The sequence below is a fragment of the Lissotriton helveticus genome, chromosome 3_2, assembly GCF_964261635.1.
Source record: "Lissotriton helveticus chromosome 3_2, aLisHel1.1, whole genome shotgun sequence".
Taxonomy (NCBI): domain Eukaryota; kingdom Metazoa; phylum Chordata; class Amphibia; order Caudata; family Salamandridae; genus Lissotriton; species Lissotriton helveticus.
The window spans coordinates 89,863,553-89,887,326 of NC_136062.1; the positions used below are offsets into that span (position 1 = coordinate 89,863,553).

The following is a 23,774-nucleotide window of genomic DNA, read 5'->3' on the forward strand; positions in this document are numbered from 1 at the left end:
AGCTGTTTGGGGCCAGAGGTGACCCGGTTGGGCTTCAGAGATGATTTGAATTCAGAGGCCAATAGTCTCTTGTCCTATTTGTCTCCAGGGACCAACAGCTGTCTCCTGTCCTTGTCATCCAGCAGTGAATTGTGTCAATTTGCCCAACTGCCTGGCTCTCGTTGGCGATGATGAGATCTTTTATGATGCTTTTTTAGTGCTTGCACTTATTGTGTCATATTTTGTGTTCTAGTTGTGAAGAACATTTCATGAGTCATGGCTGGCGGTGATACATATAGGCACACTGGCATACTGCATCAAATTCCATTCTAAAAGTTGGGCCATGGAGTTCCATAAGTGCCAGAGACTGGGCAGGGGTCCAGACACAGCTGGTACTAGCCCTTTGCTTGGATACTCCATCTTATTTCCCATGGCGAGGGTGGAGGCGAGCTTGCACCACGGACCCAAGTTATAATTTATGGCCCAGTTGCTCAAGCACATCTCTCTGAAGGGTGTCAAAGGGTCCTAACAGGTTTTCGATTGTCATGAATATCAGGTTTGCTTCAGAGCTGGCTTTGCTCATTGGTAGGGGAGTGGAGCTATTACATAATTTTAGAATGGCCCTTGTTTAGAACATGGTGCTGTGCTACGTACAGGGCCACTGGAATTATGAGATTCTGCTCCTGTGGTGTTTTCCACATGATTGTGTATTTCCCTCATTTGCCTCATAATCCATCATCTACTGTACAATCTGCATATTATTACAAAAAGAATGTTTGTTTCTAGCTCAAACAGATCAAAAAATACTAAAAACATTGCAACATGTGTTCCAGCACAGTGTAAGGTCCTTCTCAAATGTTGACCGGTTGGCTTTCAGTTGCTTATTACTGTATTTTGCTGTTAAACTGGTACTAAAGAGGTAAAATCTCTGTCCAGACAGTGTTACCATGAGTACAAATGACAAAATATGGAGGTAATACTAATAACAAATGTCACATATTACGCCATAAAATTTGGCTTTTCTTGCCACGTAATTTAGTGAACCATACCGCTTAATTTGGTCCTCCCATAATTCCAGTGGCCTTGACTATGTGGTGTTGGGTAAGTTCTGATGAGGGGGTCTATCAATTAACTTTAGTAGTGGTTCTGATTTAGGAATGTGTTTTTTTCTGATATACTTTAAAATTATGATAACTATGTTGTGGGAATAAATACGGCTCAAGATATAACCTCAAATCATGAAGTTCAGCCTCGAGTCATGTGGTTCTGTGTGTTCTCTTGGTAGATTCCTCCCTCTGTTTAGGGACATTAATAGCGGGCAATACGAAGAATAAACTTCATATTGAACACAGCTCTTGCAAAGCAGTATCTCACGCAAATGGCTTACGTTTTTTTATAGTGCAATTATTATGTCTGTTCACTGTTTTTAAAGCAAAAATCCCTCCAACGTTGCTTTATTTTGAATCAATTCTTGTAAAGAACTGGAGTATTTTTTATTATAGGATTAAAGGCCAGGTTTTACGTAAATTATGTAATTTTAACACTTTATTCCCAATAGCTACTATCAGATTAGAATTTGGCTTGATCAGCTCCTATATCCAAGGTTTATCCAGGATTCTGTGTCGGGGATATCAGTTAAAAAACAGTGAGTCATACACATTCAGAGGTTTCATGTGCCAAGAACATTTTGGTGGTATAGTAGGTAAATGTTCTCTCTCTCGTGATTTTTCCCTAGCACTAAAAGTCTTTTGTGTACAAGAAGAATTAGTGATAGCTGTCTCTCTTTCAGAATTTAATTTAATATAGCACCCTGACCTATGAACTGTCATCAAAGAGCTACATGAAAATGGCAGGGTATAGTTTGGTACCTTATGTTTTTCCACAGGCTTTCATTATCCTAATGCTGCTAAAATGGTTAGTTAGGTTAGAAATAGAGTCTTAGTAGTAAAGCCTACCCCAACCACACTGGTACGTTTTAAATCCTTAAAGTGTGCTTCTTCAACATAAGCAATCTTAAAATATACTATTCTGGATGACATGTGATTCCTACACTTTGTAATCCTCATTGTCTTATGTAACATTTCCTTTAGACTGATTTACACACGTATGAGTCAATATCAAAATGTCTTTATTCGGTTTCCATGGCAAAAGAAACCATAAAAGTTCATATTTACAAATCACATACATTGGTAAAAATGTATACAAGTTTTAAAAGAACCAGCACACCATCATAAAATATCTTAATTCATCAAAGATAGTGATTAAAACCATTTGTAGGGTCGTTTAAGTGCAGACCTAGAGCACAGTATAGCATATTGGGATATCTATGACACAATTCCTATTATAGGTTTGTCCTATGTCTAATACACAACTTCAAAAATTGAACAATGTTTGTCACCATACATTCTATCTCCATGAGTTGCAACACAATAAGGGCAGGACGACATTGGCGAAAACCTAAAAAATTTTAAATTAGAATTATCCTGTGCCTTCTCTGTTCTTTATAAAATTTACAAAAAAAGAACCACATGGATTAAGGATTGAGTTGATACATCATCGCAGGGACAAGGTATTAGCAGTTTTTACCAATCATTAATTCTGGGAAAGGTAACCAATCGATGGAAAATATTAAGCCTGAAACGAGTCAGCAGAAACCTTTCGTAGCCACTCAGATTACAGATTAAATAGGGCTGTATGGCCATGGTAGATTGAATCAGCATTGAGTGTTGAACTGAGATTTTTTTAACCTCAGTAGCCAGGCGCAGTTCTTCCAGATGAGTCAAACATAGCTTTTTCAGCCCTTTTCTTGATATCTCTACGATAAGTGGGGGGTTATGGTAATATCTTTCTAAACCCAAATCATACAGAAACCTTTTGACATAAAGGAGCCAACCAATCTTTTATGAATTTTCGAGTGAGAGGCAGTCATTTAGTATGCCTTGATTAAAAACTGTCTTTGTGGAAGACCAAAGGCGATGCCACAGGAGAATCGGTTGCATTTTTACAATATCGGTGATATATGGTAGACCTAACTCTAGGTGGCAGCTAAAAGTCGAGGTACCTCGCGGAACAGCGAGGAGGAACCTCAAGAAACTGTTCTCCACTATTTGAAGGGCTTCCACCTGACCATAACCCCACACCCCTGCTCTGTAGATGGCTGTGCTGATGCATTTTGCCTGGTAAATTTGAATCAACTCAAATATGAGTCATTTTGCTTCTCTCCCCAGCACACATCAGATTTACACAAAGATTTCCCTATTATGGTTGAAAACAGTTCAATGTATCATGGTCATGCATGTAAATAATCAACAATTGCATATTCAAAGACATAAAGGTAATTGATCAGCACGAGGTACTACCATCGAAGGTTGAATAGAGAAAATTCAAGTTCTCCGTACAGGTGTACACCTCTTAAAAAGAGGATCTATAACTCGAATATGATGGAGAGATATTCTAAACCGAAACTTAGAGGTTCGGATATTAAAAACAATGCAACCTTATTAACCTAGGTGTACTCCTTAGTGCGGGTCATGATGTGGATAGAACGTGTGTTTGTGCTCTCAAATTAGGTAGTGCTAAGTAATGATCAAATATGAGTCATTGTCTCTGTATGATGCAGTGTGATATAAAGTGCTCTGACACCCAACACTGGTATGAGTAGCACTACAAAAGAAATTAAATGCATGTGACAGAGGGGCTATAGAGAGATGAAGAAAACTGTTGAAGGGTGGTAGTGAGGGAATCAGTGGAGAAGGAGGTCATTGGGAGGTGCACCAAAAAAGATTGTCGTGAAGGGCCACCGGCTCAAAAGCCAGCCCTGACCATGCTACACACCAAGTCAAACCTTCGATGTGACCAAACTTACCCTTCTTCTAACACCATCTAAAGCACAATCTGCGGCCTCCAGTTTCTAAACCTTCTACCTCTTAAGTTCAATTCGCTGGTACTCTCTCCCATTTGTCATTCATGCCACCAACTCAGGACACTTGTTCAAAATTGCACTAAAAATATTTTTTATGCAACACGAAACAATGCAATGGATACTCCTTCACTCTGATATATACATGCGGTTAGTATTACTCTTACGTGCCCTTTATGTTATTTTAGGTAGTGCTAGAATAAGGCCCTTTGTTATGAGTTTGACTTCCCCAACCAGATACAAACATGGTTGTAGTTCACCAAGGCCTAAACTGTGATTTTCGCCAACAATGTAAACATCCCAACATTCACTACTGGCATCAATCCTATGTGCAATATTTCTGATCATTGGTGGTAGATGCATTTGTATGTGAATTGAGCATGGCTGCAAGTGACCCTTTCTCCCTTTCTTTTTGTGGTACCTGCACACCAGTTCTCTTGAGTATTATGTCTGGTTAGCTGTTTTCCGGTGTGCTTCTGGGACAATAATCTTGTTCTGCTGTGGTTTGTGAGTGTTTTTGTTCATGTCCTTATGTGATTTATTAATTTGTACATATCTGTTGATCCGATTCCTGTAAGTAACTGAGATTATGTTTTGGGTGTTTGTGTCTGTGCTGTGTATGTGCCTTATTTCATATTCCTTGCACTGTTTTTCTCTTCCATACTTTACCATGTGCTTTGTTTCCATAACACTATTTCGTATGTGTTATGTAGTTATGGTCGCCTCATGATTTTATTTCATGCACTTTGCATGTGATTATACCTCGTTGGTATGTGTGCCTCTCTTCTTCGGTGCTTTGCCGTCGTCGTCGTCTGTCGGTGGCACTTTTCACTTCTTTGTGCCTGTGTTTGGGGCTTAAGTGAACATGTCTCCAGTGGTATATAGTGCTCACCTCTTCATTGCATATGAGTCAGATACATTGGTCTCAAAGCCTTGCTTTTTTGCTGTTAATGTTGCATGAGTCTTTTCTTGTGCTTTGTGTGTGCTTGAACCCCATGCGTGCCTTTTACGTGTTCGTGCTGTGGGTGCTTAAGGCACAGTCCTCCTCTATTTTGACTATAGTCTTGCTTTTCCTGGATTTTTACCTTATATAGTCCGATCTTATATTGTTTTTATGATTTTGCGTTGTGGTGTTCCTTTGCCCTCTTCTCCTGTTTATCATCTGTTCTGCAATCTTTTATTTTCTTGACGGATTTATATAGCGCGAACTCAACCCAAGGTATTGGGGCGCTTTACATGAGCACCGGTTACGATGTGCCCAGAATCACCATATACTGAGCCGACGCCGAGGCTCGAACCGGGTTCTCCAGAGCCAAAGTCGGCAGCTCTGGCAGTAAGGCTAGATCCTCTCCCATCACTCGCGTTCTCTGTACTGTCCTATCCTCTGTTCAGGGTATTCACGGTTTGTAGGCTTCAATTCCTGAATGTCCTTGCTCCGGAAATTGTTATCGCGATACTTCGGGGGTATTCCTCTTCCTTTGTCACCTTTTTCCTGAACATCAAGCATATCTTGTGGAAATCTGAGTCTTTTTTTTTTTTTTTTTTTTAACCAAACTTTGCCTGTCTAAATCTTAAGTATTTACGGGGTTCGTGTCCCACTGTGTCTCGGTTTTGTGTGCTTTGTCTGCCAGTGCGTCAGTTTCCCCCGTGCTTTTTAAAGTGCAGTTTTATTCGGATTGTCTCTGTTTGCAGGGGCTTTCGAGTTTATTTGGGCTGGAGTTCTATAGCCTTCATTTGAAGTTTGGTGATGGGGTTTAATGTTGTGCTGGTTTCTGTACATTGGCATGCTTGTGCAGGGACTGTAGTTTTTCGGATATTCTGTTGTTTACATAAGATGCGTGCATTGTTTTGTTTAGTTCGCTGTGTCGTTTTGGGGACATAGTCGTGCTTTTATTTACCCGTATTTTTGTATGTCATTCGGCTCTTTCGGCTGCCTCCTGCGTGAGGTTCTTCAGTTTCAGTGATTGAGGCACTTGTCTTTCTCTTGTTTTATGCTTTTGAGGTGGCTGCTCGTGGGCTGCTCTGGGTGAGTGCTGGTCATTCTCTGCCGGGGTGAAGGGTGAAAAGGCCCGTGCTCCTCTGGCGCTGGCGACAGCTTGCAGTGGTCAGCGGACGGAGGGCTCGCCTCCCCTCCAAAGGGAGCATGTCAAAGGTGACGCTTCAAGTCTCAAAAAGCCAACAGCTGCCATTTCAGCAGATTAACTTTTTTTTAGACTTTCCCCGTTGCGCCTCTTGGAAACTTGCCTGTTGGAAAAAAAAGATACATCTGTCACGAGCAACGCTTAGGAAATAACCGTTTTCAAGACTGCCACTTGTAGTAAAAATAACAGATCAATCGATCCCTCCCCTACCCGAAGCCTAAGTGGAAGTTGTTTTTTTTCACCAAAGACCACAATTAAAGAGAGAATCTCGCCAACTGTACATTATAAAAAAAAGACCTCCTCTTGTATGGGCAGAGTTAGAAATAGTAAAGCTGTTGTTCAAACTAATAAATATATATATTTGTTATTTTTAGTCTTCATGTCTCCTAGCTTTACCACACCCTACGAGACCGAAGGCCCGAAAATAAGGTGGAATTGTAGACGTGTGCAACATAAATAAAATAGGAAAACGTAGCGATATCATAATGACAGATGGCATAGGATGGGACACGTGTCTATCTGGACTTTTTTTTAAAGGCCGATGTTACCCAGAGGTGTTAGAGCAGCATCCATCTATGTATCTATCCATCCATCCATCCATCCATCCATCCTTCCTTCCTTCCATCCATCCATCCATCCATCTGCCTGTGTGTCGAGAATACTCAGTTTCACAATAATTTGTCTACATCGAAAAATGTATGTTTCATGCATGTGAGTCTGAGGGGTAGCCGTTTGCAAATTGTGCGGATTGCACCGCGGATGCACCGGGATTGGGCAGAAGAGCATGCACGGGAAATGCATTCTTGTACAATTGTGTGTTGGGTGTTTTTGTAAAGACTGCGCTAGGTAAAATGCGTTCAACCTTTTGTGTATTAGTGTTTTAATGGCTGACAACAGACTCGTGACAAAGAGCCCTGGTTTTGCTTATTTAAAACGGAATCGGGGCAGGATATCTGCGCGAGCAAAGCGCCCTTCAAGGAGCAGAGGAAACAGAAACAATCATCCGCGCCGCGGTCCTCGGACCGCCTTCATCTGCTCGTCCTGCGGGGGTCGATACCGCTCGTCCCGGCGGCCGCCTCCGCGGGTGCCGGCCGAGCTCGGCTTTTGTCGGCAGCCGCTCATACCAAGGGCGAGGCTAGACGAGCCCGCCTTTAGGGCCCGGCCCCCCGGCCCACACCGCGCCGCCATTGGTTCATAGGCCCAGGAGGCTGCCCTATGGGCAGCCATCCTGGGAAGTACTTCCGGGTCAGGGGGCGCGTGACGCACGTCCGGTGGGGGCGTGGGGCAGAGGCCATGACCTATTTAGGTCTGGGTCACGGTCAACTCGGCCTCTTTCCCCGCCTGCGCCGGACCTGATCGCCACTCCCTGTCCGTTAGTCAGCTAGTTTTAATCTTTAAACTTTAAGTTAAACTTAGGTTGCCCAGTAGCTTCCCCGCCCCATAGTCTGACCCCCGAGGACATTGACGGAGTGCCGACGAACCTCGACGTGCAGCGGAGGAGAGAGCGCCGACCGGGTCGCCAGGTGAGGTGCCGGGGTTAGCTGAGGCTGGGGGCGGGCGCGGGTCCGGGGCTTGTTTGACGCCTCCTCCTGCTGCAGCCCGGTGAGGTGTGGGAGCGGAGAGCGTGGTGCGGGCCCGCGTTCGCCTGCAGCGGCCTTAGGAAAGGGCAGCAGAGCTCCGGCGCCGTCGCCTGGCGGCAGGGTGGGTGTGGGGGCGAGGGAGAAGGGTAGCGGGACTCAGAGTAGTAGGTAGCGGTGCAAAGAAGGTACCATGGCACCCAGGGGGCAGAGCCATAAGCGCAAGGGCAAAGACCCGGAGATTGCGCAGTTACTGGCCTTGCTCCTCCAGAAGTTTAACGGGGACGACGAGTGCAGTGAAGTAGAGTCTGAGGGGCCCCATTCCGATCCGGAGGGAGAGACCCCGAGCATTGCGGAGCGCCCACGCAGGCGTGGTGTTCCGCCCAAAGCGGCGTTCCCTCCCCTGCCCAAGAAACCGAGGGCACAGAATCCTAGGGGCTCACGTGGGCAGAAGAAGACAGGGAGCGGTGGGGGAGCGGGGCTGCCCCCCCCTCCGAGGGTTCCTTCGCCGAGTGCCCCCCCATTGGCGCCGTCTGCACCCGTAGCTCCTCTTCCTGCGCCCCAGGCGCCAGTACTCCCGTGGGCGGCGCCTCTAGCTCCAGTAATTCCGGCTTCTGCGCCACAAGCGCCTGTAATTCCTGTTTCTGCGCCACAAGCGCCTGTAATTCCTTCACCCGTAGCGCCTCTTCCTGTGCCCCAGGCGCCAGTAATCCCACTGGCGGCGCCTCTAGCTCCAGTAATTCCTGTTCCTGCGCCACAAGCGCCTGTAATTCCTTCGCCTACACCACTAGCGCCAGGGGCCCCTCTACCCGCGCCTCAAGCGCCTGTTATTCCCCCAGCGGCACCAGGTGCTCCGGCGATACCCCCGGCCCCGGTGCCTACGGGTGACATCTTGAAGGAAATCTTGGGGGCCATAGCGGCGCTGGGATCTCCCCCGGTGCTTCCTGAGAAGGTCGCAGTGTCCCCACCAGTGGTAGTAAGCCCACCCGCCCAGCCCCAACTCGAGGGCGCTGGGACTGGGGGCGCTTTGGGGGAAATCTTAAATGCCCTGAAGGCGCTCACTCGAGCTCCGGGCGCAGCACCCCCTCTTCCTCCGGTAGCCGTGGCACCGACCTTGGTCCCGGCAGTCACGCCTTGGGTCCCGGGGAATAAGGATGAGGGCCCACTAGGCGAGATCAAGGAGCAATTGGCGCTGTTAGCCAGGACGCAGGCTCTGAATGCCCCGGTGGCCCCATCGGCGGTGGCGGCCCCCGCTTGTGCCCCCAGTACTCCAGGAGGTAAGCCTGAGATGAAGGGCCCGGAGCCCGGGGCGGGAGCGATGGTGGGGGGTGGCCAGGGTTATGTCTTGTCTAAACCAGGCCGCCTGGCTACACACGTATCTCCCGATATGAAGGAAAAAATTTGGAAGGGGGAATTCGTAGATATATTTGCTTTGATTAGGCCCAAGAGAATGGAGGTGGAGAGTAAGGACAAGGAGGGCAAGGATAACTCCTCCAAGGATAGGAGACCGAGGGTGGAAGAATCTATCACGAACTGGCTATTTGGTTTCCAGGTGTTCATCACAGTAGTCATTGAGAAGAAGCCAGAGTTGGCGGGGCCATTGGTGTACTATATGCACAGGATTTTGAAAGCGCACACGACGCATGGAGGGACAGCCTGGCTGGATTATGATAGGGATTTCAGATGGGAGAAGGTGCAGGACCCAGACATGGGTTGGGACCAGGTGGAGGTCAATGTGTGGTTGGAAAGTGTGAATGCCAAAGCATGTGGGTCGCAAAACAATAGACAGCCCTTTCGGACATCCCAGGGGGGACCTGGGGATAAGCGGGGGACATGTTGGCAATTTAACAGGAAGGTGTGCACCTGGCCGCCGGACAAGTGCAAGTTCAGGCACGCATGCTCCTTTTGCGGGCACCCCTCGCATCCCGAATTCAAGTGCATTAAAAAATCCAAGGAACGGGGAGGGGGGGGCAGAGAGGTTAAGCCCTCCCAGCCATAAGCTGCCCACCCCGGTGGACATTGGGAAACTGGTTTTTTGGCTGAATCAGTATCCAGACCGGTTAGCAGCCAAAATCTTGTACTCAGGGTTCTCAGAGGGGTTTCGCATTCCAGCTCTTGGGGTCCCCCCGGTTAGGTTTTGCAATAATCTTTTATCTGCGAGGGCGATGCCTGCGGTGGTTGAGTTGAAGGTGCAGAAGGAGCTTAGTGCGGGGCGTGTAGCTGGCCCGTTCGGGGCCCCCCCGCTCCCAGGCTTTGTCTGCTCACCCCTAGGGGTAGTACCGAAGAAGGAACCGGGGCAATTCAGGATGATCCATAACTTATCTGCCCCCAAGGGAGAGTCTGTGAACGATGCTATCGACCCAACTTTGTGTTCAGTATCTTACTCGTCCTTTGACGTAGCTTTGAATAAAGTGAGGTCACTAGGGCCTGGCGCCATCATGGCCAAGACGGACATAGAATCCGCTTTCCGCCTGTTGCCTGTTCACCCGGAGGATTATCACCTGTTGGGATTCCAACTGAACCAGCAGTTTTACTATGATAAGTGTATGCCCATGGGGTGTGCTGTCTCCTGTAGGTATTTTGAGACCTTTAGTTGCATGCTACAATGGTTGTTCTCTCATAAGACAGGCTGCAGGGAGGTTGTGCATTATTTAGATGACTTCATGGTTATGGGGCCGGCCGCCTCCACGGCTTGTAATCAGGCGTTGGACCAATTGGTGGCCTTATTCAGGGAATTTAATATTCCGCTGGCCCCGGGCAAGACAGTGGGTCCTGATACATGCATGACATTTCTGGGGATTGAAATTGACACGGTGGCGGGGGAATGCAGGTTACCACAAGACAAAGTGAAGTCTTTTTCCCACGCCATTGACGCGGTCTTGGCTTGTACGAAGGTGACTTTACACCAGCTTCAGGTTGTGGTGGGACAGCTAAACTTCGCCCTCAGGATCATCCCCATGGGACGCCCCTTTTCTAGATCTATTGCCAGGGCGATGGTGGGCCTAACACAGAAGCACCACAGAGTGCGCCTACGGGCCGAAGTAAAGGGTGATTTGAGAGTGTGGCGAGATTTCTTAGCGAATTTCAATGGCACGGTTGTCTGGCCGTCCGCCCCGGTGTCCAACTCTGAGTTAGGATTATTTACTGATGCGGCAGGCAGCGTTGGCTTTGGGGCTATCCTCGGGCCTAAGTGGTGCGGGGCGGAGTGGCCGGAAGAGTGGCACAAAACAGGTTTGACAAGAAATGTAGCCTTTTTGGAGTTGTTCCCCATACTGGTGGCGGTGTCTGTTTGGGCAGAGCACTTCAGGAACAGATCAGTGATATTCTGGTCAGACAACATGTCTGTGGTTGAAGCCATTAACCGGCAGGGGGCCACGTGTAAGAATGTGCTGAGATTGTTGAAACGGTTGGTGTTGGCATGTTTGAGGTTGAATTTAACGTTTAAGGCAGCACACATTCCAGGGGTCGACAATCATGCTGCTGATGCTTTGTCTCGTTCCAAGCTGCAGGAGTTTCGGAGGTTCCATCCGGCAGCGGAGGATCAGAGGACGGTGTTCCCACCATCACTGTGGAGGATTGGAGCCCCGCTTTAGCGGGGCTGGTAGGTGCCTCATTGAGTGACCGCACTCGGAAAACGTATCAGCAGTGTTTTTTGTATTACAGGACATTAGTGCAAGAGGCGGGTTTCTCATGTTGGCATTCTGATCTAGCTATGTTTCACTTTCTGCAGCACATCTATGACCAGGGCAAGTCGCTCTCTTATGCCAGGACGCACGTCACTTCTGTGGGTTTCTTTGCTAGATTAGCGGGCCTGTATGATCCAGGGATGTCTTATGTAGTCAAGAGAGCTCTGACTGGGTGGGCCAGGAGGGAAGGCCCTAAGCGGGACAGTAGGAGACCCCTGGACGTGGGGACTCTGAGGAGGATGCTAGACGCCCTCCCTAGACGGTGCACTTCGGCCTTTGAGAGCACGTTATTCTCTGCAGTCTTCTCGTTAGCCTTTTATGGGGCATTTCGTCTGGGGGAGATAGTGGGGTCCTCTCGCGTTGATCATAATGGGGGGCTGCAGTTTGGGGACCTCAATCTTACAGCAGGGACCATGGAGGTATGCCTCAGAAAGTCTAAGACCGACCAGCTGGGTAAAGGTGCCTGGATCCAGTTGGGCTCTGCGCCTGATGCGCCTGTGTGCCCGGTAGCCTGTATGCGGGCATACCTGGCCATCCGCCCTGGGGAGAAGAGTCAGGCCTTGTTCATTCATGAGGGGGGTGAGTGTGTCTCGCAATACCAATTCAAGGCTGTACTACGGGAGGCTCTGGGTGACCTGGGCCTTGGGGATTCGGGCTATTCATCCCATTCATTCAGGATAGGCGCTGCCACATTGGCGGCAGGGGCAGGGTTTTCTTCCAAGGCGGTGAAGAAGGTGGGCCGTTGGTCGTCCGACTGCTTTAAAAGATATGTAAGGCCCGAATTGTTATGACGTCGTGTATTGCCATGCCCATGCCTGACTTTTCTATTTCCTCTCCGATTACTAGTATGCCAGGGAAGGTGGTGTGGGTATTGGGACACTCGTTCGTTCGACGGGCAGCGGTGCGACTGCGGCAACGGCGAGTGCGGAAGCCACCCGGGCTGGCAGGGACGGAGTTTTTGTGGCATGGTGTGGGAGGAATGCGGATTCGGCACCTGCGACGGTTGGTGGAAGACATCAAGGGGCGCGAGAGGCAGTCTCCCGCATTGGTCATCTTACACTTGGGCGGCAACGACATGGTCGACAGGGGCCGCCTCGCAGTCAAAGAGGCACTACTTACGGAAATTGCTTGGCTGGGGCGAACCTTCCCCCAGGCCAGGATAGCATGGTCATGCATGATCCCACGACGATGGTGGGGCAATGGGATCCGGCCGTACCCGGTGAACGTGTCTGTGAGGCGTCTCAACGGAGAATTGGCAAAGATGTGCTCAGGAAAGGGCCGCTTGCTACATCTCCCGCACAGGATGATCTCGGGATCTGAAATGTTTCACCAGGACGGGGTGCATCTGTCGGACATTGGTATGGATGCTTGGATTCAAGGCATTTGGTCATTTGTGCTGAACTTGGCGGCAGGGGGGAAGGGCGACGGACCTGAGGGCCCTAGTCTCCCTTGTGGCGGAAAAGAGACATTTGAACACTGATAGACTGCAAAAATGGAGTGGAGTCCGCCTTGCGCACTCCCTACGCCAGCACTGAGGGGAGAGAGGGTAAGCTCTCCGCAGGGGGATGGAGACCACCGGCTGGGGAGGCAAGGGCGTCAGGTACGAGCCTCATAGCAGCGTGGTGGATGAGAGGTGGGGCCCTGGAAATGGCGGACAAGGACCCGAGGGCTGGGGCCCATCGCTCGTGGGGCGCAGGTGGGTGGCACCTGGCGCGGGCATCGTACTTGGGGGATGCGAACCTAAGGGCCCCTTGGTGCTGGGGGAAGCAAGAAGTTATGAGCAAATAAATACAAGTTGAAACGTATAATAAAGTTGATGAAGAAGAGTTGATAATAAAGGAAGGAGGTTGCTCATAATTTGAGATATGTATAAACGATTTACTTGTCATGTTTATGAAGTGTAATTAAACATGGCCTTTTAAACCCACCTGTTCTCAAGTGCTTGTTTTGGTGGGTAGGCGGGTGTGGAGCATGCTGGGGGATCCGGGGCCTATACCAAGGGCGAGGCTAGACGAGCCCGCCTTTAGGGCCCGGCCCCCCGGCCCACACCGCGCCGCCATTGGTTCATAGGCCCAGGAGGCTGCCCTATGGGCAGCCATCCTGGGAAGTACTTCCGGGTCAGGGGGCGCGTGACGCACGTCCGGTGGGGGCGTGGGGCAGAGGCCATGACCTATTTAGGTCTGGGTCACGGTCAACTCGGCCTCTTTCCCCGCCTGCGCCGGACCTGATCGCCACTCCCTGTCCGTTAGTCAGCTAGTTTTAATCTCCCACCCACCCGTCCCTTGAGGCAGTGATTTGAAGGGTGCGTTGCGGAAAAGAGACATTTGAACACTGATAGACTGCAAAAATGGAGTGGAGTCCGCCTTGCGCACTCCCTACGCCAGCACTGAGGGGAGAGAGGGTAAGCTCTCCGCAGGGGGATGGAGACCACCGGCTGGGGAGGCAAGGGCGTCAGGTACGAGCCTCATAGCAGCGTGGTGGATGAGAGGTGGGGCCCTGGAAATGGCGGACAAGGACCCGAGGGCTGGGGCCCATCGCTCGTGGGGCGCAGGTGGGTGGCACCTGGCGCGGGCATCGTACTTGGGGGATGCGAACCTAAGGGCCCCTTGGTGCTGGGGGAAGCAAGAAGTTATGAGCAAATAAATACAAGTTGAAACGTATAATAAAGTTGATGAAGAAGAGTTGATAATAAAGGAAGGAGGTTGCTCATAATTTGAGATATGTATAAACGATTTACTTGTCATGTTTATGAAGTGTAATTAAACATGGCCTTTTAAACCCACCTGTTCTCAAGTGCTTGTTTTGGTGGGTAGGCGGGTGTGGAGCATGCTGGGGGATCCGGGGCCTATGCGTCGTGCACGTGGGTTAAAGGGCACATTGCGGTCGCCCCTCTGATCCTGGGACCACCGCATAGGCATTACCTGTGCTGCAGGGTCACCTCTGAACCCCGGCGCGTGGCGAGGAGAAGGCCGTGCGCGTGCAATGGGTGCAGATGAGACAAGTACCCCAGGGAGCACACACACACACACATACATACATACACACACATGTTGCCTGGTTCGCAGCAGCGGTGCGTGCTTTGCCGCTCAGCTGCTAACGTCGGCCGCGGGATATTGCCCCACTTGGGTGTGAGTGTGAAAAGCATCCATGGCTGTACAAAAACTGTGCACGGCTGCTATGTTTCCCCAGCACAGGTCACACCCATCCAGGCACAGGTGTGCTGGCTGGCACTCACCTATCGGGGGCATATGATTTGGTGAGTGTTGGCCCGAGCGGGGATTTCTATCCCGATAGCCAGCCCGTGATATCTTTGGGCTCATGATTTGTGGCGTGTTGCCCTCGCGTGGATTCTATCACGATAGCCAGCCCATGACACCTCTAGGCTCATGATTTAGTGTGTGTTAGCCCGAGCGGGGATTCCTATCCGATAGCCAGCCTCATTGGACCTAATCATAAACGCTGCGCTTTTCATTAAGGGCACATTTGTTATAGTAGGTACAGGGAGATTAAGTGATTTGCCCAGAATCACAGGATGAAGGGACGCCGAGATTCTAACCTGGCATCCCAGTCGGCAGCTCTAGCCATTACCCACATCGTCGTCACCGCTTTCATGGTTAGTTTTAGGCGGTGGCAACGGGACATGGCCTGGTGCAAGCTGCTTCCTGACGAGAGCCCCGGCGCTTGTTTTTTTTTTTTTTTTTTACAAATTAACCACTGCAGCCCGTGACACCTCTGGGCTCATGATTTGGTGTGTGTTGGCCCGAGTGGGGATTTCTATCCCGATAGTCAGCCCGTGGTACCTCTAGGCTCATGATTTGGTGTGCATTGGCCAGGTTGGGATTGCTATCCCGATAAATAGCGCTTGACACCTCTAGGCTCATGATTTAGTGTGTGTTGGCCTGAGGGGTGCTGTCTAAACTGATAGCCACCGGCACCGCCTGATGCCCATGCCACATGATTTGGTGTGGTTTATCTGAGCGGTGCTGTATATCCTGGTAGTCAGCACCTGACGCCAGGGCGCATGGTTTGGGTTTGTGTTCACGTGATAGCCAGTACCTGATGCCCCAGGTCATGACTTGTTTGCATTGTGTTTGCATGATAGCACCTGGTGTCCTAAAACACATGATCTGGGTGTGTGTTCACATGATAGCACCTGGTGTCCTAAAAGACATGATCTGGGTGTGTACTCGCATGATAGCACCTGTGTCCTAGGGCCTATCATCTGGGTGTGTGTTCGCATGATACCACCTGGGGGCCTAAGGCACATGATCTGGGTGTGTATTCACATGATAACACCTGGTGTCCTATGGCACATGATCTGGGTGTGTGTTCACATGATAACACCTGGTGTCCCATGGCACATGATCTGGGTGTGTGTTCGCATGATACCACCTGGTGTCCCATGGCACATGATCTGGGTGTGTGTTCACGTGATAGCACCTGGTGTCCTGTGGCATATGATCTGGGTGTGTATTCACATGATAACACCTGGTGTCCTATGGCACATGATCTGGGTGTGTGTTCGCATGATACCACCTGGGGGCCTAAGGCTTATGATCTAAGTGTATGTTCACATGATAACACCTGGTGTCCTATGGCACATGATCTGGGTGTGTGTTCGCATGATAACACCTGGTGTCCTATGGCACATGATCTGGGTGTGTACTCGCATGATAGCACCTCATAGTCAGCATCTAATGCCCCTGGGCACCTGATTTGTGTGTATGTTCACGCTACAGTAGTCGACGTTGAGGGTACACGACTTATGTGTGTGATCGCATGATAGCCATCACCTAATGCCACTGGGTCCATGATCTGTGTATGTGTTTGCATGAAAGCCAGCACCTGGTGGCCTATGGCACATCATCTGGGTATGTGTGTGTGTGGCTGTGTGTTTGCATGATAGTCAGCACCTAATTCCCCATGGCGCATGAGCTGGGTATATGTTCGCATGATAAACAGTACCCGACGTCCCAGGCACATGGCCCCGTCTGTGTGTGTGTTCGTGTGATGGTACCTGGCGTCCGGGGTACATGATCTGTGTGTGTGAGTGTGCGTGTTCGCATGATAGCCTAAGCCAGCACCTGATTCCCCCGGGCGCATGATCTGGGTATGTGTTCGCACGATAGCCTGCACCCGAGGTCCCACGCACATGGCCCCGTTTGTGAGCGCACGCGTGATGGTACCTGGCGTCTAGGGCACATGATTTGTGTGTGTGAGTGTGTATGTTCACATGATAGCCTGCACCCGATATCCCAGGCATATGGCCTGGGTGTGTTCGAATGAGAGTGAGCACATTGTGAACTAGGTCACGTGATTTGGTGTGTGTTCGCCCGAGCAGGGCCTGCCCTGCACCCGATGCCCCAGGGCACGTGACTGCGTAGTACCGGAGGGGTGGGGTACTGCCCGCACTCCCCTGTGACCAGAGAGCACAGTATTGGCACGCGCGTGGGGTGCGGTGTTTGCGCCGCCGCCACCCCTTGTTGCTCCATCACTCTGAAGTGTGCAATGCTCGATCCAAGATATAGTTAACCCTCTGCTCCCAATGCCGAGGGTGGGACAACGGGGTTCCGGAGCCGTGAGTGCACTAGGGTGATCTCACACCCGGTGATCTGGTCTGGACAGAGGCCCCTGGAGTGCACTCCGGTGATCTCACACCCGGTGATCTGGGCAGAGACCCCTGGAGTGCGCTACCGTGAGCTCAGGCCTCTGGATTACACTCCGGTGAGCTCACACCCGGTAATCCGGGCAGAGGCCTCTGGATTGCACTCCGGTGAGTTCACACACGGTGATCTGGTCACAGACCCAATTCATGAAGCTTTATTCGGCACATAAAAATGACCATAAAAGCACAAAACATATATAATTACAATATTACAATATCCAGAGCACATAAAATACAAACAGTGTTCCTAAAATAGCATACCTTTACGTGCCTTGATAGAACAATTTAAGAAGGTGGCAGTAAAAAAGCAAATATCTGCAGACTCCATGTTAAATAGAAAATTCATCGCCTCGTTAGCAGTACATACACCATATTTAATAAACGTGGGTTTCAGATAGAGCAATCGAAAATTCGTATGTAATTTACAAATCAATAAAAAGTGCAAAGTGCTCTGGTAACCCCACCACATAGGCAAGGCCCAGTTGCCTATCACAGACCCCTGGCGTGCACTCCGGCGCGCTCATACCCGGTGGTCTGGGCAGCGACCCCTGGAGTGCGCTCCACTGCGCAGAACGGACCCAGCCTATCCGGCCTCCTCTCAGCTCCTGAACTGGGCGTGGGTCTGTGGTGGGTCTGCGGTGGGTCTGCAGTGGGTCTGTGGTGGGTCTGCGGTGGATTTGCAGTAGGTCTGTGGTGGGTCTGTGGGGTCTGTGGTGGGTCTGTGGTGGGTCTGCGGTGGGGCTGCGGTGGGGCTGCGGTGGGGCTGTGGTGGGCCTGCAGTGGGTCTGCGGTGGATTTGCAGTAGGTCTGTGGTGGGTCTGTAGTGGGTCTGTGGGGTCTGTGGTGGGTCTGCGGTGGGTCTGTGGTAGGCCTGCAGGGGGTTTGTTGTGGGTCTGTGGTGAGTCTGCGGTGGGTCTGCAGTGGGTCTGTAGTGGGTCTATGGTGGGTCTGTGGTGGGCCTGCGGTGGGTCTGCAGTGGGTCTGTGGTGGTCTGCGGTGGGTCTGCGGTGGGTCTGTGGTGAGTCTGCGGTGGGTCTGTGGTGAGCCTGCGGTGTCTCAGCAGCTTAAGGCAAAACTATGGGGCTTGATGTTCAAGTGAGGGGCTCTTAGACCCCCCACCCGGTGATTTCACACCTGGTGATCTGGGCAGAGACCCCTGGAGTGCGCTCCGCTGCGCAGTACGGACCCAGCCTATCCGGCCCCCTCTCAGCTCCTGAACTGGGCGTGGGTCTGCGGTGGGCCTGCGGTGGGCCTGCGGTGGGTCTGCAGTGGGTCTGTGGTGGGTCTGCGGTGGGTTTTCAGTAGGTCTGTGGTGGGTCTGTAGTGGGTCTGTGGGGTCTGTGGTGGGTCTGTGGTGCGTCTGCGTGGGTCTGCGGTGGGTCTGTGGTGGGCCTGCTGTGGGTCTGCGGTGGGTCTGAGTTGGGTCTGTGGTGGGTCTGTGGTGAGTCTGCGGTGGGTCTGCGGTGGGTCTGTAGTGGGTCTGTGGTGGGTCTGTGGTGAGCCTCGGTGGGTCTGCAGTGGGTCTTTGGTGGTCAGCGGTGGGTCTGCGGTGGGTCTGTGGTGAGTCTGCGGTGGGTCTGTGGTGGGCCTGCAGTGTCTCAGCAGCTTAAGGCAAAACGATGGGGCTTGATGTTCAAGTGAGGGGCTCTTAGACCCCCACCCGGTGATCTCACACCCGGTGGTCTGGGCAGCGACCCCTGGAGTGCGCTCCGCTGCGCAGTACGGACCCAGCCTATCCTGCCCCCTCTCAGCTCCTGAACTGGGCGTTGGTCTGTGGTGGGTCTGCGGTGGGCCTGCGGTGAGTCTGCGGTGGGCCTGCGGTGGGTCTGCGGGGGTCTGTGGTGGGTCTGCGGGGGTCTGTGGTGGGCCTGCGGTGGGTCTGCAGTGGGTCTGTGGTGGGTCTGCGGTGGGTTTTCAGTAGGTCTGTGGTGGGTCTGTAGTGGGTCTGTGGGGTCTGTGGTGGGTCTGCGGTGGGCCTGCGGTGAGTCTGCGGTGGGTCTGCGGTGGGTCTGCGGGGGTCTGCGGTGGGTCTGCGGGGGTCTGTGGTGGGCCTGCGGTGGGTCTGCGGTGGGTCTGCGGTGGGTCTGTGGTGGGTCTGTGGTGGGTCTGCAGTAGGTCTGTGGTGGGTCTGCGGTGGGTCTGTGGGGTCTGTGGTGGGGCTGTGGTGGGTCTGTGATGGGTATGTGGTGGGTCTGTAGTGGGTGTGCGGTGGGTCTGCGTTGGGTCTGTGGTGGGTCTGTGGTGAGTCTGCGGTGCGTCTGTGGTGGGTCTGTAGTGGGTCTGTGGTGGGTCTGTGGTGGGCCTGCGGTGGGTCAGCGGGGGCTGTGGTGGGCCTGCGGTGGGCCTGCGGTGGGCCTGCGGTGGGTCTGTGGTGGGAGGTGGGTCTGCGGTGGGTATGTGGTGGGTCTGTAGTGGGTCTGCGGTGGGTCTGCGGTGCGTCTGTGGTGGGTCTGTAGTGGGTCTGTCGTGGGTCTGTGGTGGGCCTGCGGTGGGTCTGTGGTGGGTCTGTGGTGGGCCTGCGGTGGGTCTGCGGTGGGTCTGTGGTGGGAGGTGGGTCTGCGGTGGGTATGTGGTGGGTCTGCAGTGGGTCTGCGGTGGGTCTGCGTTGGGTCTGTGGTGAGTCTGCGGTGCGTCTGTGGTGGGTCTGTAGTGGGTCTGTCGTGGGTCTGTGGTGGGCCTGCGGTGGGTCTGTGGTGGGTCTGTGGTTTGCCTGCGGTGGGTCTGCGGTGGGTCTGTGGTGGGAGGTGGGTCTGCGGTGGGTATGTGGTGGGTCTGCAGTGGGTCTGCGGTGGGTCTGCGTTGGGTCTGTGGTGAGTCTGCGGTGCGTCTGTGGTGGGTCTGTAGTGGGTCTGTCGTGGGTCTGCGGTGGGCCTGCGGTGAGTCTGCGGTGGGTCTGCGGTGGGTCTGCGGGGGTCTGTGGTGGGCCTGCGGTGGGTCTGCGGTGGGTCTGCGGTGGGTCTGTGGTGGGTCTGTGGTGGGTCTGCGGTGGGTCTGCAGTAGGTCTGTGGTGGGTCTGTAGTGGGTCTGTGGGGTTTGTGGTGGGGCTGTGGTGGGTCTGTGATGGGTATGTGGTGGGTCTGTAGTGGGTGTGCGGTGGGTCTGCATTGGGTCTGTGGTGGGTCTGTGGTGAGTCTGCGGTGCGTCTGTGGTGGGTCTGTAGTGGGTCTGTGGTGGGTCTGTGGTGGGCCTGCGGTGGGTCTGCGGGGGTCTGTGGTGGGCCTGCGGTGGGCCTGCGGTGGGTCTGCGGTGGGTCTGTGGTGGGAGGTGGGTCTGCGGTGGGTATGTGGTGGGTCTGTAGTGGGTCTGCGGTGGGTCTGCGTTGGGTCTGTGGTGAGTCTGCGGTGCGTCTGTGGTGGGTCTGTAGTGGGTCTGTCGTGGGTCTGTGGTGGGCCTGCGGTGGGTCTGCGGGGGTCTGTGGTGGGCCTGCGGTGGGCCTGCGGTGGGTCTGCGGTGGGTCTGTGGTGGGAGGTGGGTCTGCGGTGGGTATGTGGTGGGTCTGTAGTGGGTCTGCGGTGGGTCTGCGTTGGGTCTGTGGTGAGTCTGCAGTGCGTCTGTGGTGGGTCTGTAGTGGGTCTGTCGTGGGTCTGTGGTGGGCCTGTGGTGTCTCAGCAGCTTAAGGCAAAACGATGGGGCTTGATGTTCAAGTGAGGGGCTCTTAGACCCCCATAACTCAATAGTATTCGTGGGCCTGGAACTAAATGAGAGTCACCTGAAGGGTAAGAATCACTGGTTGATCTGTTTTAAGGGCCGGTGTGCTGGCGAGGAGCTGCTGTCAATCAGAAGATCTCTTTTTCTGGTATGGGGGTACAGCCGCCACAGCGCTGTATTAATGCCCCCCCCCCTGATTAATATGCACAGCCCCTAAGGGCGCTGTCCCGCCCCCTCACCTGCAGGCCCAGCAGGCAGCCCCGGCCCAGAGGCTCCGGCCTCCATCTCCCTCCATTGTGCCGGCCACAACAAAGGACAAAACATGGAGGGGTATAAAAATCGATAAGGTGCGCGCGCCGCGCACCGAGGAGAGGAGAGCGGCCACCGCCCCCCCCCCCCCCCCGACCCCCGGCACCCAGCTCCTCGGCCCCCCGCAGCCCCCTGCGCCCCGCACCCGCGAGCCCCAATCAAGGAACTTAGAAGCAGAGACTTTAAATAATTGAGCACCGTATTTCCAGAAGAATCCCACAGCCCGAATGGCGGCCTCGGAGTGTGGCCCTACCAGCTCCCCGAAAGAGCACTACTGCCGAGACAGAGGCCCGGATTAATTATTCATCCGCCGGTGCCTTCCTCTCTTTCTAACTTATTATTAATTAGGCGCCTCCAGTCTTTCGCCGAGAGTTCCTGCGGGCCGGCTGCAGCTTTAAATATGAATTAAAAGCAAATCTAAGCCGCTGTAATGCGAAAATTATTCCATGTCTTTGCATGGCAGAGATGAATAGCGCGGCGGATCAATACGCAGAAGCTATGCTGCAAACGACAGGGTTATTGATAGCTTGCATTAATGACCATAAAGATGGGGAGAGGCTAAACAAACCCCAAACCATTTACAAACTTTCACATTCCTTTTAACAACAGAAACAGGCACGGAACGTTTCAGCTCGACCCCCAAAATGACAAAATTGAAAGTCAAATTGGCTGATTGCTCTGGCTGTGCTAAATCACCTCCTCTCACAGATAGCATAGATATTTATTCATTTTCTTAAAATAGATTCTCTCCACGGACGAGAATATATATATATATATATATATATATATATATATATATATATATATATATATATATATATATATATATATATATATATATATATATATAGTTATATATATACATATATATATACATATATATATATAAAATTGTTTTTATATATATATAATACAAACACACATACACATACATATATATAATACAAACACACACACATACATATATATATTCTCACATAATTGCAGTGCAAATGTGAAATTGCATTTTATTACTAAAGATTAGTGGACTCGACATAAACACTGTTTACTGCCTCACAAATTCCATGTTATTATTACTTTACACAAGAAAGCAACTCTGAATTGTGGGATTGCCTCTTCGAAGTGATTTTGTCTTAACGCACAACATTTTGCCTCGTCTCCTGGGTTTGGTTAAATGCATCTTTGTATATAACAGCATGGCAGGGATAATAAATCGTGGCCTAATAACGTGTTATTTAGAGGAACCACACTAATAAACACAGTACATTTATTGCACAGTGCAAATGTCAAATTCGACTTTATTACAAGAGTGGCCTGAACGCGAAATGAGAAAAGAACTGTTTACTACCTCATGTTACAGTTGCTTCACACATGGGAACTCTGCTTACAGTAAAGAGGCCTCTCCGATGAGATTGTAGCATACTCTACAAATATAGCGCCTTGCACCCTGGGTTTGGTCATCTTCTTTTTAAACCAGCATACATGAAAGGCTGCCATGGCATGAAGCATGTAGCAGATGCGCAGAATGTGTTATGATATTTACTACCATCGTGTGGGAGGGAAGGGGCATCTCGTGACCTATCAGATGTTCTGGGTGTCATAACACATAGCGCCTACCCACACTCAACAATTGTAATAAATAGAATATTACACTTTTGCATCTTTATTTATATTACATATCATGATCAACACCTACCTGGAAATACAGCAAATACAGGTTGATCACGCGTATTATTTTAAATAAGTATGCCACACTTTCATTGGCGCATCCACCCCTTTCTTATTACAGTGCAAAGGTCATCACCATTTCATTACCACGCAGTAGTAGTTTTGCCAACTTCAGAAATCACTGCTTAGTGCCTCACAGACTGCGTGTTCCAGAAGACAACTGACGCATACTCAGAGGTGTTAATGAATGTGATTTGTAATCACACGGATTTAACCCCCTGCACGCCGCTGCTGGTTAGCTGCAATTCATTGGTAATGGATAACTGCCCATCCCGTAGCCATACAGGCAGAACCGAAGAGGATCAAACGCCAGATGCTGGGGGCACATTTTTAAGTCGTGGCTTCGTCCACTCATTACATCTTTAGGTGTGAATATGCATAGAAACGTAACCATATACATACTCAAATCACACAGAGACCATATTCAGAAGCTGCAGGGGAGTCTGAGAAGCTCCTGCCAGGGTCGCCGGCCGCCGAAGCAAGAACTGAGGCCGGATAAATATAGTCCAATTCCTTCCTTGCAATGTGTTTGGTTGTCGGCGCTTCTCCCCGTTCACACGTTGCACTCGTCATAGCGCCTCGATGCCTCCATCACTCCACACTAGCTCCACGCGCATCTGTCGCCGAGCAGAGCAGGACTGTCCGCGCGACCCCCGGAAAGATCTTTAAAAGTGAATTATTCACTCAACAGGAATCGACCCGTATGTAAATAAAGCGGCTTGTTTGCCCCACTCCAGAGGTGTCGTCCCTCGGCCCCGGGCTTCAGGTCACGAGCGCCTTTTCGGGAGCTGTCTCTCTGTCATCAACGGCCCTTCAGCAAAAGGACAGAAAATGTGTACAAATAAAATCAAAATAACGCGAACACAAATCCACAAACTTTTACAGACAGAGCACCGCGGGCACCAACGAGACGCAGCGTTTCGTGCCCACTATTGACAACCTGACAGAATACATGTTTGCATTTTAGTATTATACATATTTGTGTAGATTTAATTCATTTTTTAATGATGTCTGCTTTCTCTATCCCTATACTTGGTTTTTAACTATTTATCAGTTTATGTTCTTACGTATATATTGTCATTTCTACTGCGCTGTTTATATGTTCTTTTTCTTAAACGAGGA

General features: G+C 51.1%; 1 long non-coding RNA gene across 1 annotated transcript; it reads right to left on the reverse strand.

Moving 5' to 3' along the window:
• Positions 1–2,090: 2,090 nt before the first annotated feature.
• LOC144826483 (uncharacterized) lies at positions 2,091–23,445 on the reverse strand. Its single transcript, XR_013609832.1, has 2 exons — positions 23,055–23,445; positions 2,091–6,142 (listed from the first exon to the last, which is right to left on the reverse strand). It is a non-coding gene; the product is annotated as an uncharacterized LOC144826483 (long non-coding RNA).
• Positions 23,446–23,774: the final 329 nt, after the last annotated feature.